Source organism: Ostrea edulis, chromosome 2 (genome assembly GCF_947568905.1).
Source record: "Ostrea edulis chromosome 2, xbOstEdul1.1, whole genome shotgun sequence".
Lineage (NCBI taxonomy): Eukaryota > Metazoa > Mollusca > Bivalvia > Ostreida > Ostreidae > Ostrea > Ostrea edulis.
In genome coordinates, this window is record NC_079165.1 from 37,119,325 (window position 1) to 37,131,785 (window position 12,461).

Genomic DNA, 12,461 nt, shown 5'->3' on the forward strand with positions numbered 1-12,461 from the left:
GTGTAAAGGTTATTAATGAAAACTTTATAGAACTCGGATACAGATCATTCCGGTTTAAACCTATAGATGAAACTTCTGTAAACAAACATATAAATAAGATAAGCATTCAGAAGGCTACAGCTTTGGATGGGATTTCCCCCAAGGTATTGCATCTTGCAAAGCCTATCATCGCCAAACCCCTTACAAAACTTATAGATATGTCCTTAACGTCTTCTGTCTAAAACTTATAGATATGTCCTTAACTTCTTCTGTCTTTCCAGACTCCTTGAAAATTGCTCAGGTAGTCCCCATACACAAGAATAAGTGTACTAGATAAGGGTAATTATAGACCAGTTAGCGTATTACCAGCTATATCTAAGATATTTGAAAATGCTATCAACAGTCAATTATCAGCCTATTTTGATGAAATTTTCCATCCTTTCTAGCAGCTTTTAGATCAGGCTCTGGATGTCAGTCCACCCTTTTAAGGATTACTGATGACATGATGAAAATAAGTATGCCGCTGCTATCCTTATGGACTTATCTAAGGCTTTTGACTACCCCCCCCCCCCCCAACCTTATTCTGCTTAAACTAAAATCTTATGGTCTCTCTCCATCTGCCATAGATCTTCTACATAGCTACCTATCTTGTAGGAAACAGTGTATCAAAATTGGCCAAAATATAAGTTCCTTTCTTGATATTTTCAAAGGGGTACCGCAGGGTTCTATACTCGGACCAGTAATGTTTCATATTTTCATCAATGATATTTTCTATTTTGTCAAAGACTCAGCTTTGTACAACTATGCGGATGGCAACACTTTATCCCATTCTGAATTTGTTTTAGACAATGTTATAAATACACTTCAAAAGGAATTGGCATTCTCATGGACTGGTTTTCAGCAAACAAAATGCAGACAAACCAAGAAAAATTTAAAGCAATCTCTCTCGGTAGAAAGACATGATAAAAACATAACTTAAATGGTACAACTCTTGCGTGCGAGAAGGAAGTGAAGCTGCTTGGTGTCACTATTGATTTCAATCTGAATTTTAATTCCCATATTTCAAATATTTGTAAGAAAGTAACTCGTCAATTAAATGTAATAAAGTGTATAGGGAAACATCTTTGTAGGTTGGGTAAATTCACTATCTACCATTCTTATATCATGTCAAACTTTAGTTATTTTAGCTAAATAGCACGACTTATTTAAATACATAACTAAGATTGATAATACATGAGAGTATGAACTGCGACGCTTCACGTCGGTATACTTTCCATGAAGACTGCTGGCGTACGTGATGTCTGACGCTCAAGAAAAATACCCTATACCTAATATTATAGATACACTGTACGAGGAGCTTTAGAACTTGGAGTAACGTAATCCGGGTCACGCGTTTTCCTTCCCCGCCAGACGGATATGTCCAGTGAATACAGCTTGATATTGTGTAGGTTAGAAATTAGAGTAGGTTTCCTTTCAGGCTTATTCCTCCCCCGCCAGACGGATATGTCCAGTGAATGCAGCTTGATATTGTGGAGGTTAGAAGAGTAGGTTTCCTTTCAGGCTTATTCCTCCCCCGCCAGACGGATATGTCCAGTGAATGCAGCTTGATATTGTGTAGGTTAGAAATTAGAGTAGGTTTCCTTTCAGGCTTATTCCTCCCCCGCCAGAGGGGTATGTCCAGTGAATGCAGCTTGATATTGTGTAGGTTAGAAATTAGAGTAGGTTTCCTTTCAGGCTTATTCCTCCCCCGCCAGACGGGTATGTCCAGTGAATGCAGCTTGATATTGTGTAGGTTAGAAATTAGAGTTGGTTTCCTTTCAAGCTTACTCCTCCCCCACCAGACGGGTGTGTCCAGTGAATACAGATTGATATTGTGTAAGTTAGAAATTAGAGTAGGGTTACATTTCGGATATTTTCTTTCTTTACCCACCAAACGAAAGTGTTTATAAGCAGTGCTTATAGCTTGATTAATCAGAGATTTAAACTACATTTACAACAAATCATTAATTCTTCATAACAATACACGTGTTTTACGCGAAGTTTCTGCATATTTACATCAAGTTTCTGCGTATCTACGTCAAGTTTCTGCATGCATATAAACTTACGATATACATATAATTTATAATTGGTTTCGGTATTTTAGGAGTTTATATCCATTTTCTTATGAATCGTCGAAGAGTTTTTGAAATTTTAGTGCTTTCGATATTGTGAAACTGTTTTGCAGTTGCTAATATCTTCATTCCGTTTACCTGCAACCCTGTTATTGCACTATTTCCTGTCTTTCAATTATTTCCTTTGTTTCAGATTACGCCAAAGGTTTTAATAGAATTACAGATTTTATAGTGGTGAAGATGTTGGTTTTTAAGCAACATTACGAAGACAATATCTTGTAATTATATACGTGTATCTCTATATACATGATTTGTTATTGAATATTATGCTATTAGATTAGTTCTATTATTGCCTTGTAATTCATTGCCAGAGAGGATATCATATCACAATGGGAACAAACGCGCGTGTGTGTGATGCTGAACATTTGATTTTGATGGAATTTAAAGGCTGCAGCTTTTGCTTGATTGATTGAATAAGAAATTGAGATCAAACGTCAAGGTAGCATAACAGACAAGAGGGCTATGGGCCACATCGCTCACCCGAGTCACCTTGGTCCATATCAGAAGACTTTCCATATATATATGCATGTAAAACCTTAGTCCCTACCATGGCCCCAACCTACCTTTGGAGGTCATGATTTTTGCAAACTTGAATCTACACTATGTCAGAAAGCTTTCATGTAAATGTGAACTTCTTTGGCCCAATGGTTCTTGAGAAGATTTTTAAAGATTTTTCCTATATATTTGTATATAAAACTTTGATCCCCTATTGTGGCCCCATCCTTCCACAGGGGGCCATGATTTGAACAAACTTAACTCTACACTATGTTAGGAAGCTTTTATGTAAATATCAGCTTTTCTGGCGCAGTGGTTCTTGAGAAGATTTTTAAAGATTTTCCCTATATAATTGTATGTAAAACTTTGAACCCCTATTGTGGCCCCATTCTACCCCCGGGGGCCATGATTTTAACAATTTAGAATCTGCATTATGTCAGAAAGCTTTCATGAAATATCAGTTTTTTTGGCTTAGTGGTTCTTGAAAAGAAGATTTTTAAAGATTTTCCATACATGTATATATTTGTATGTAAAACTTTGATCCCCTATTGTGGCCCCATCCGACCCCAGGGGACCATAATTTTAACAAACCTGAATCTGCACTATATCAAAAAGCTTTCATATAAATCTCAGCTTTTCTGGCTCAGTGGTTCTTGAGAAGAAGATTTTTAAAGATTTTTCCTATATATATTTGTATGTAAAACTTCGATCCCCTATTGTGGCACCATCCGACCCCCGGGGGCCATGATTTTAACAATTTAGAATCTGCACTACCTAATAAAGCTTATCTATAAATTTCATCTTTTCTGGCCCAGTGGTTCTTGAGAAGAAGATTTTTTAATGACCCTACTCTATTTTTACCTTTTCTTGATTATCTCCCCTTGGAAGGTGGCCTGACCCTTTATTTTAACAATTTAGAATTCCCTTTACCTAAGGATGCTTTGTGCAAACTTTGGTTGAAATTGGCCCTGTGGTTTTTGAGAAGAAGTAAAAAATGTTAAAAGTTTACAGACGGACGGACACCGGAATACGGGTGATCAGAAAAGCTCACTTGAGATTTTAGCTCAGGTGAGCTAAAAAAAACTACATGTATGTAGTGTCGTGGCTTTATAACATAGGAGGAGGATTATCATGGGACTCGTGACAGTTTTTGGCCAAATATTGATGTAAAAAGTCCGTCATGCATAGACCTTTCGATATTTTAAAGGGCCTGGGACCAATAATTGGTATTCTGCCATTGTATCGTTTACCTTGAGCTTGCTACGCCATACACTATTGAAAAAGTCGCTGTAGATCATTGTTATTGCATATCATAATCATCATTCTGTATCTTTGTCATTATGCAGGTAAACAATTAGATTCTGCCTCATTAAAACCTAAGAATAACTATGTCAAATGTTATTATCACTTCATTGTTTTGTATAGTCACTTGTCCAAAATGTTATTATTATTGTTCAGTGAATCATTGGATTTATATAAAAAGCCATGACAAAAACTGCCAGTGTTCATGATTTATTGCCTCTGCATAACTGCTTAATGTTTTAATTGTCTAACTGTAAATATGAATAGAAACAAACAAAATTTTGTGACTTGCTGTACTTACTAAATTTTCTTTAGAAGTCAGATTCTGACCTAGGGTATGTAAAGCATGATATATATTGTGTTATAACAATTTTATCGAAAATAGTTTCTAAGAAGTTTACGCAGAGCGGAAAACAATTGCAAACTAAGAAAGTTTCCAAGAATGGAAACCTCACCGAAACTTGTCAAAACTTATGTATACTATATTTTATTAAAGTTTTCTTCATGGAATGTAGTGAATTCTGACAATGAAGTACTTAGTTGTACTTTTTAATGCAGTTAAGCATGCCAGCGTGAAGCGTTGCTGTTCACACCATCGCTTATTTTCAAAAATGATATTTATTTCTTTACATTATACTTTCATTTTTGTCGGATATTCCCAGCCGTTAAAGTAGACATACTACATTTGTTGAGATTCAGACGCGCATTGTTCACAAATGCATCACATTTATGAAGAAATGACTTTCATCACAAATTGCAACGATATCAAAGGCAAAAACAATGGAAATGTTGCTATAATTCAATACTACACGGATCCCAAGAATAGTTGTAAATGATGCAAATTGTCCCTTTCGGACATTTTAAGTCTAGCTAAGATGTCTACATATGGCAGTTAACATTTCCCTTCCAATATGATATGAAAATTCGATATGATAAAAAATAACGTAAATGTCTCTTAACAAAACCAAATTATCGATGCACAATCACTGCTGCGTGGATAAGATAAATAATTAGGCACTACAGTGATTCACATAGATATACATTACTGTATAAATGTCGAAAATATGTATTTCATACTGATATGATTACATCGAAATATTATAGAAAATTGTGACAGTTCGTTACAAAAGTAAACGGACATATCGTGCATGCGGACATATAGTGACCATTCGTTACAAATGTAGGCGGACACATTGCGCAGGCGGACATATAAGGACAGTTTGGTCCAAATTTGGGCGGACATTTAGTGTAGGCGGACATAAAAGGCAAGTTTGGTCCAAAATTGGGCGGACATACATGTATAGCGAAGGCAGACATATTGTGCAGGCAGACATATGCTGAAGGGATTCAGCAGCAGTAAATGAATTATTGTTCACTGATGAAAATGAAATTCAATTTAATTAATGACCGTAAAATTTATACCCATTTATGAAATTGATTCATTATGAATCCAATTTACTTCCTGTTGGTATATTTATATTTCACTTGAATTTCACCTTATTTTTTAAAAATCTAATATGCAGACTTTGTTTCGCTTTATCTTCTGGGAAAGGAAGTGCAGCCCGTGCGCACTATTGATCGAGCATTCTTCGTTGTTGTTGCTAAGATCAATAAGATCTTAGCAACAACAACGAAGAGAGGGACAACAGTCGACAGAAAATGGGATAGACAGTGGACGATTTCAGAGGTAATTTAAAAGTAAAAGTGAGAGGGTTTATAGAATATTAGTAACACTGTTTTATATCCTTAGTCAGCTTATAGACAATTTCTAGTACTATAGATAATATAAGATAAGTTTATTCCAATTTTGGGCCCAGAGGGCATAACAGTAAGACTGTTTATAGAGAAGGAAATTAAAAAAAGAAAGAAAGTTTACAACATTAACTACAGGTTACATAGACTGCAAACTGCATGTGGATGCAGCATGTTGGGGAAATAAGCACATACATGTATGAATTGCTAATCATATGTATACACAAGTAAATCGACAGTATCAGTATTATATCAACATATGAATAATAAACTATAAAGATTTTTGCAGTTTAAAAGCATCACTTCTTTTTCTGAAAGTTTGCACTAAATATTCACTCAATTTGACAATTACTGGTTTGTCTTCATTAATCATCAACCAAGTAAATTTGTCCTTATTTGTTAGATAGATAAAATATTTTTTAAGCTTGTATATACCATTAAAATACATATTTCTCTCTTCAACATAGAATGGACAATCAGTAAGGAAATGAAATTCATCTTCTGCACAATTAAAGTTACATAATTCACAAATTCTTTTGTTTCTTTCCAAAGAAATCTTCTGGCCAGAATTGGTTTTTGTAAATTCATATCTTCCTCTTTCAATTCGAAGGTCATGTGCACTAATTCGAAATCTACATAGAGTTTTTCTTAATTCTAGGGATTCTAAAAATATATAACTTTCCATAGTAAAGTTTTCTTTATACGAAAAATATGTTGTGAGTTTTCCTGATTTCTGACCCTCTTCACGTCGTTTTGACCAGTAAAGTAAAAATTGTTTCCGTACCTGATTCTTCCTTTGTTTTTTGAAAAATGAGAATTTGAGATTTTTACAATTGGGTACCAAAATGCCCATTTTTTCCTTAAAATAACTAATGTTTTTGTACCAACAATTTATAGTATATGAATTCAGATTGATATTCTCTGTACATGTATAAGCACTGTATAACAGGGATGATTCTGGGCAATTCTCAAGTCTATGCCAATATAGTAACATACTTTGGATTATAGAGCAGAACATAGGATATCTACCCAATTCAGAGATTATTGCAATATTAGTACTTCTTTTACCGGCACCCAGTAGATGTTTACAAAACTTAATATTCAGGTTTTCTACCTCCCAATTTTTAAAGATATCATATAAATCTCTGTCTTTTTCCAGCATGCGTGCTGAAAGTGTTCCCCATATCTCGCAGCCATACATGTATAAGGCGATGGGTTTTACCATATGGTCAAAAAGATGCAAAAATGTTTTAATTGGTGGATCGATAGACTTGATGTCTTTATAAAGTTTGAATGAGGCCTTAAGAGCTTTATTGTATAGATCAGATTTTGCTTCCTTGAATGAACCACAGGAAGATAATATTACTCCTAGATATTTATATTTGTTAGTACATTCAATACATATGTTACCGAACATAAAATTTTCTTTAATTAGGTGTCCGCTTTTATTAAAAATGACTACTTTTGTCTTAGTGGTATTAATTTCTAAGCACCATGATGGACCGCATCTCATTAATTAATAAATTATACATGAGTATATATACGATATGAATGTTGATAAAAAAAATCTTCGATGGGTGATATGAAACTTGTGATCCTCATTTCCTTAAAGTCACCTTGAAGGTGGTTCATTACACTAGATATTTAATGGCACGTTTAAGTACCTCGTATGACAGCTGTACATGTATAAACAGTGACGGATTCAGAGGGGTTTTTCGGGGATTGGAACCCCCCCCCCCATTTCGTCAGAAAATTATACTAAAAAGGTTTTTAAAAAATTTCAGGGTGAAACACATCCCTTTCAAAACCATAATTAATGGTACCCCCCCCCCCTTTCAAAAATTCCTGGATCCACCCCTGATGAAGCATGATGTCACCATCGAATTGTATGTTTTTGTGATTTTTTCACACATTATGAAAAAGGTGTTTCATTTGCAAATAAGAGCTTTTAAAATCCAAACATCGCTTTGATTTGATACATGTCAGATAGAAATATTCAGCCCTAATAAAACCTGTGAAGAAGACTCGTGTAAATATCCTAAATTTTTAAATAAAAAAGTATTCATGAAAATTATGAAGGTTTATTTGTAAATATTTTTTAAATCTACGACTGAAATTTTCAAGAAACATGTCATTTGGAAAAATAGGTACATGTACATTAGAAGAAATATACTTTAATAAGAAATTGAAATGAAATTACCAAATTTCAGAAATATCGCGATCTTTTTTTTTAGATTTGAGCTAAACCAGAGAAAATAGTACTGATTCCAATCAACATTGATAAAAATTAAGAAATTAGTTTCCTTTATGCCTCTGATTAAATTTATAACAATTTTGCATCATGAAAATGTAGTTTCTGTTTATAATCTGTATGACTACTTTCGAGGGCCAGCGAAACCTCAAGTGAGCTTTTCTGATCATATATATATTGTCTGTAGCATTGTCTGTCTGTACATTTTTCACATTTTCATCTTCTCCAGAACCACTAGACCAATTTCAATCAAACTTGGTTCAAATCATACTTGGGTAAAGGGGGATTCAAGTTTGTTCAAATGAAGGGCAACTCCCCTGGAAAGGGGAGATAATTACAAAAATGCAAAAATAGGGTGGGGTCATTAAAATTCTTCTCAAGAATCACTGGGCCAGAAAAGTTGATATTTACATGAAAGCTTCCTGACATAGTGCAAATTCAAGTTTGTTAAAATGATGGCCCCCAGGTGTAGGTTTGGACCACAATAGGGGATCAAAATTTTACATGCGAATTTATAGCAAAAATCTCTAAAAATCTTCTAAAGAAAAACTAGGCCAGAAAAGTTCAAATCCATTTGACAGCTTCCTGGCATAGTGCAGATTCCAATTTGTTAAAATCATGACCCCAGGGGGTAGAGTAGGGCCACAATAGCATATCAAAGTTTTACATGTGAATATATAGGAAAAATCCTCAAAAATGTTCTTCTCAAGAACCATAGGGCCAGAGAAGTTCAAGTTTACATGATAGCTTCCTGACATAGAGTAGATTTAAGTGTGTGCAATTCATGGTTCCTGGGAAGTAGGGTGGGGCCACAATAAGGGATCGGGTTCTTCTACGCTGATATATAGGAAAAATCTTTTTAAATATCTCTTGAACTATTTAAGCTAGGGTTTTCATATTTTGTATATATATTCTTTACAGAAATTCCTTTCATTTGATGCACAATGGTGTGTGTTTTCTTATGACCTTGACATGCATAATCTGACCTATACAATATTTCCTGATTATTTAACTTAAAGGTAGATCTTTCATATCTTGTATAATGTATATTTCTTGTTGCAAGACCTTTCATTTCATATTCTGACATTGTGACCTTGAACTTGGAGTCTGGCATGATACTTATAAGACATCATATACCCAGACTAGTTTGGTGGGCTTTCCTATTTTGTATATATATTCTTTATGACAAGACCTTGCGCACAATGGTGTTTGATCATATGACCTTGAAGTTTAATCTACTTAATCATGTTTATGAAAACACTTGACCTATTCAATATCTCTTGAACTATATAAGGTAGGGTTTTCATATTTTGTATATAGGCTTTTCATGGCTTTATTATTTCGTGAAGTTTGATCTTGTGACCTTGACCTTGGACTTACTTTTTAAATCTCTAACCTGTTCAATATCTCCTGAACTATTTAAGGTAGGTCTTTCATATTTTATAACATATAGATTAGTTATGACAAGATCTTTGATTTCCACTATGATCTTTGACCACGTGACGTTCAAATTTGACCTACTTTTAAGAAAACAAAAAACTGGTTTTGAAAATATCTTCAGAACTATTCTAAGTAGGGCTTTCATATTTTGGATTTAGTTTCTTTACGACAAGACATTGTGATATGATTCTATTTTTAGTCTTATGACCTTGACATATTTTCTGAAAAAGCTGACCTAATTAATAACCCCTTAACTATTTAAGATAAAGCTTTTATATTCTGTGAATAGATTCTTCATGGCAAGACCTTGATGTATATTAGTGTTTGATTTTGTGACCTTGACCTGGAAGTTTGACTCACTTTGAATAAAATCTGACCTATTCAATATTTCCTGAACTATTTAAGATAGAGCTTTCATATATTGTATATATATATATATATATATTTCTTATGGCAAGGCATTTCATATTATATCATGATCTATGACCTTGTGACCTTGGTTTTATCCAGAACAGCAAGAGCATGTCAAGTCATATTGGTGTTGATGCATCTCTGTGTTATGTGAATTCATTTTCAGTTATGCTGTGATCCTTTGGGGAAATGTTAAGACCATAGTTTGGGAATAAAGATTTATGGGGGAAAAACCCGTCTTTTAAAAATCACAACAGCTAAACAATGGCAGAACCGAGATGACTCAGATGAGCAATGTGTCTCATGGATCTATTTTTATCATATTTGAAAGGAATAAGATTATTTGGGATGAGAACAAAAATACACTAAATTGAGCTTAATCTATTCAAATAAGCATGGAATCTTACTTTCAAAATGTTTTGATTCATGTCCCCTGGGTATGAATGTAGGACCTAGGGTTCGTGTGATTTTACTGAGATTACAGTAAATCTAAAGACATTTTCGTCTGATGCAAAATGATTTTAGGAAGGTAATGTCAAGTGTCATTGGGTGCATAGATATATTTAAAAGCTAATAGGTCTTAATGAATAGCTATTATTGTACCCAAGCATTACGTTTCCACAATTTAACTGTGGCGATGAATTCAACTTGGATGATTAAAGATCTTTTGTGTTTGTAGAATATCTAGGTTTCCACCACAAATTTGGGTAGCAACTCCAGATATTGGAGGACATCGCGCTACGAATGAGCCAGTCTCTTCATGTCAATTTCAATTCTATCCACCACACACAAATATATTTGTATTCATGGAAGTGTTGCAAAAAGTCCAAACAACAACTTACATCAAAATCACGTCTCTGACAGCACCAGTTTCAGTACACAAAAGTGACAAAGAAAAGCTTGACTTTTTGTGTACAGGATATGTGAAATATGTGAAACACATAGTTTCCAGATTGATTTATTTTTAAGGGCTGTCGGGTATGAAGTTGATGTCTGAAGAAATATGTTAGATGTCCTGACACCAACTTTATACATTATACAGTTTAAAACATTTGATGTAGACTAAAAGTGCTATTGCTTAGAATTAAGAGTAAATCCTAATATTTTTTGCAGTGTTACAAGGTGCTATGCGATATACCGGTATTTTACATAGATTATTTTATCAGTATGCGAGTTACTAATACAACATGCTTGATAAAATATTCAAAACTTATTCATACTGCGAAAATTGCTAGCTGCAATAGTGTAGCCCCATCCGAATTTTTTTTTATTCTGACGTTTTCAACAACAAAGAGGGCTACAGAATTGCAGCTACGAAAATTGCCAACGCGTGCAGGAAAGTCAACATGCTTACTTTGCTTTTTTAAAAATACAAGAACACCTCAACCCAGATACTGTATCGCCTTTATACAGCAGAATTGTTCTCTCTTCCATGTGAACTCTGGTCTGATTTACGTCAACGAGATTTCCAAACTTTTAGTACTCTTCAACACGTCATTTGCGAACATGAATGGCTCTGCCAAAAGACACTAGATTCAACATTTTTGAAACCTTACTTGGACCCCTCAATCTCATCTGAAATAGGCAAATGAAAACTCCAGTTTTTTGGTCGGTTATGCAAGATGGACAACAAAACCCTTAACAAGAAGATATTTCTACACCGACTTTTTTCTTGCAAACAATTCGGTTTTATCCATGATGTTGTTGATTTACTCTTCAAGTATAACCTTCATCAGCACCTCTTACTGTATCTACAAGATGGTTACTTTCCTCCAAAGTGCTTTTGGAAAAGAAGTGTCTAAGTAGAAATCACAGATTTTAATCTACACTCAAGACGTCAACGGATGCTCTCCCTCCAACTTAATATCATTATAGCAGGAAAACATCCACATCTATCTGGACAATTCCTTTTAACGTTCATGAAATAGAAATTTGTAAATTTGTTACCAAATTATGGATTTTTCTTCACTCTCCTCCGAAATCATGTCTCATATGAAAGGCGAAAATAACGGACAGTGATAAATCTCATAACTCCTATAAGCAATACAAAATAGAGTTGGGGAAACACGGACCCCTGGGTATACCATAGGTGGGATAAGCTGCCTAGGAGGAGTAAACATCCCCTGTCGACCGATCATACCCGCCGTGAGCCCTATATCTTGGTCAGGTAAACGGAGTTATCCGTGGTCAAAATCAATGTGTCAAGAACGGCCTAACAATCGGCATGGAACACGTCAGACAGCTTTTGACCCAATGATAAGTTGTATTGGCAAACAAGATCGTTATAACGGCCATAGAATTTGCGAAATGCTGACTTTAAACGAAACTGTTGCAACCCCTGTACCATCAACTTGTTTGCCAGTAGCCTGCTTCGATTTAAAAACTGATCATACGCAGAACAAGCTCTTGCGTATCGAATCAGTTGAGATATATAAACACCATATGCAGATGATAATGGAATATTGCTATATGAATGTGTATGGGAAGTTGACAATGGAGAAGCTGAAATCATCCCGTTTGTCATAAAGATGAGTTGTTAGTTTGCCGTTAATGTCTACTGTCAATACAATATCTAAGTATGAAGCAGAAGTGGACGACTCTGTGGTGTCTTTATTTCGAGTTCACTGGGATACATGTATATCGAGTCGACATATGGATGC

General features: G+C 34.6%; 1 protein-coding gene across 1 annotated transcript in view; it reads left to right on the top strand.

Moving 5' to 3' along the window:
* The first annotated feature begins 5,544 nt into the window (after positions 1–5,544).
* The window catches only part of LOC125680334 (sacsin-like), a 66,576-nt gene continuing 59,659 nt past the window's right edge, over positions 5,545–12,461 (top strand). The window contains exon 1 of the mRNA XM_048919815.2: positions 5,545–5,634. The gene's annotated coding sequence lies outside the window, so the exon portion shown is untranslated. The remainder of the gene's footprint in view (positions 5,635–12,461) is intronic.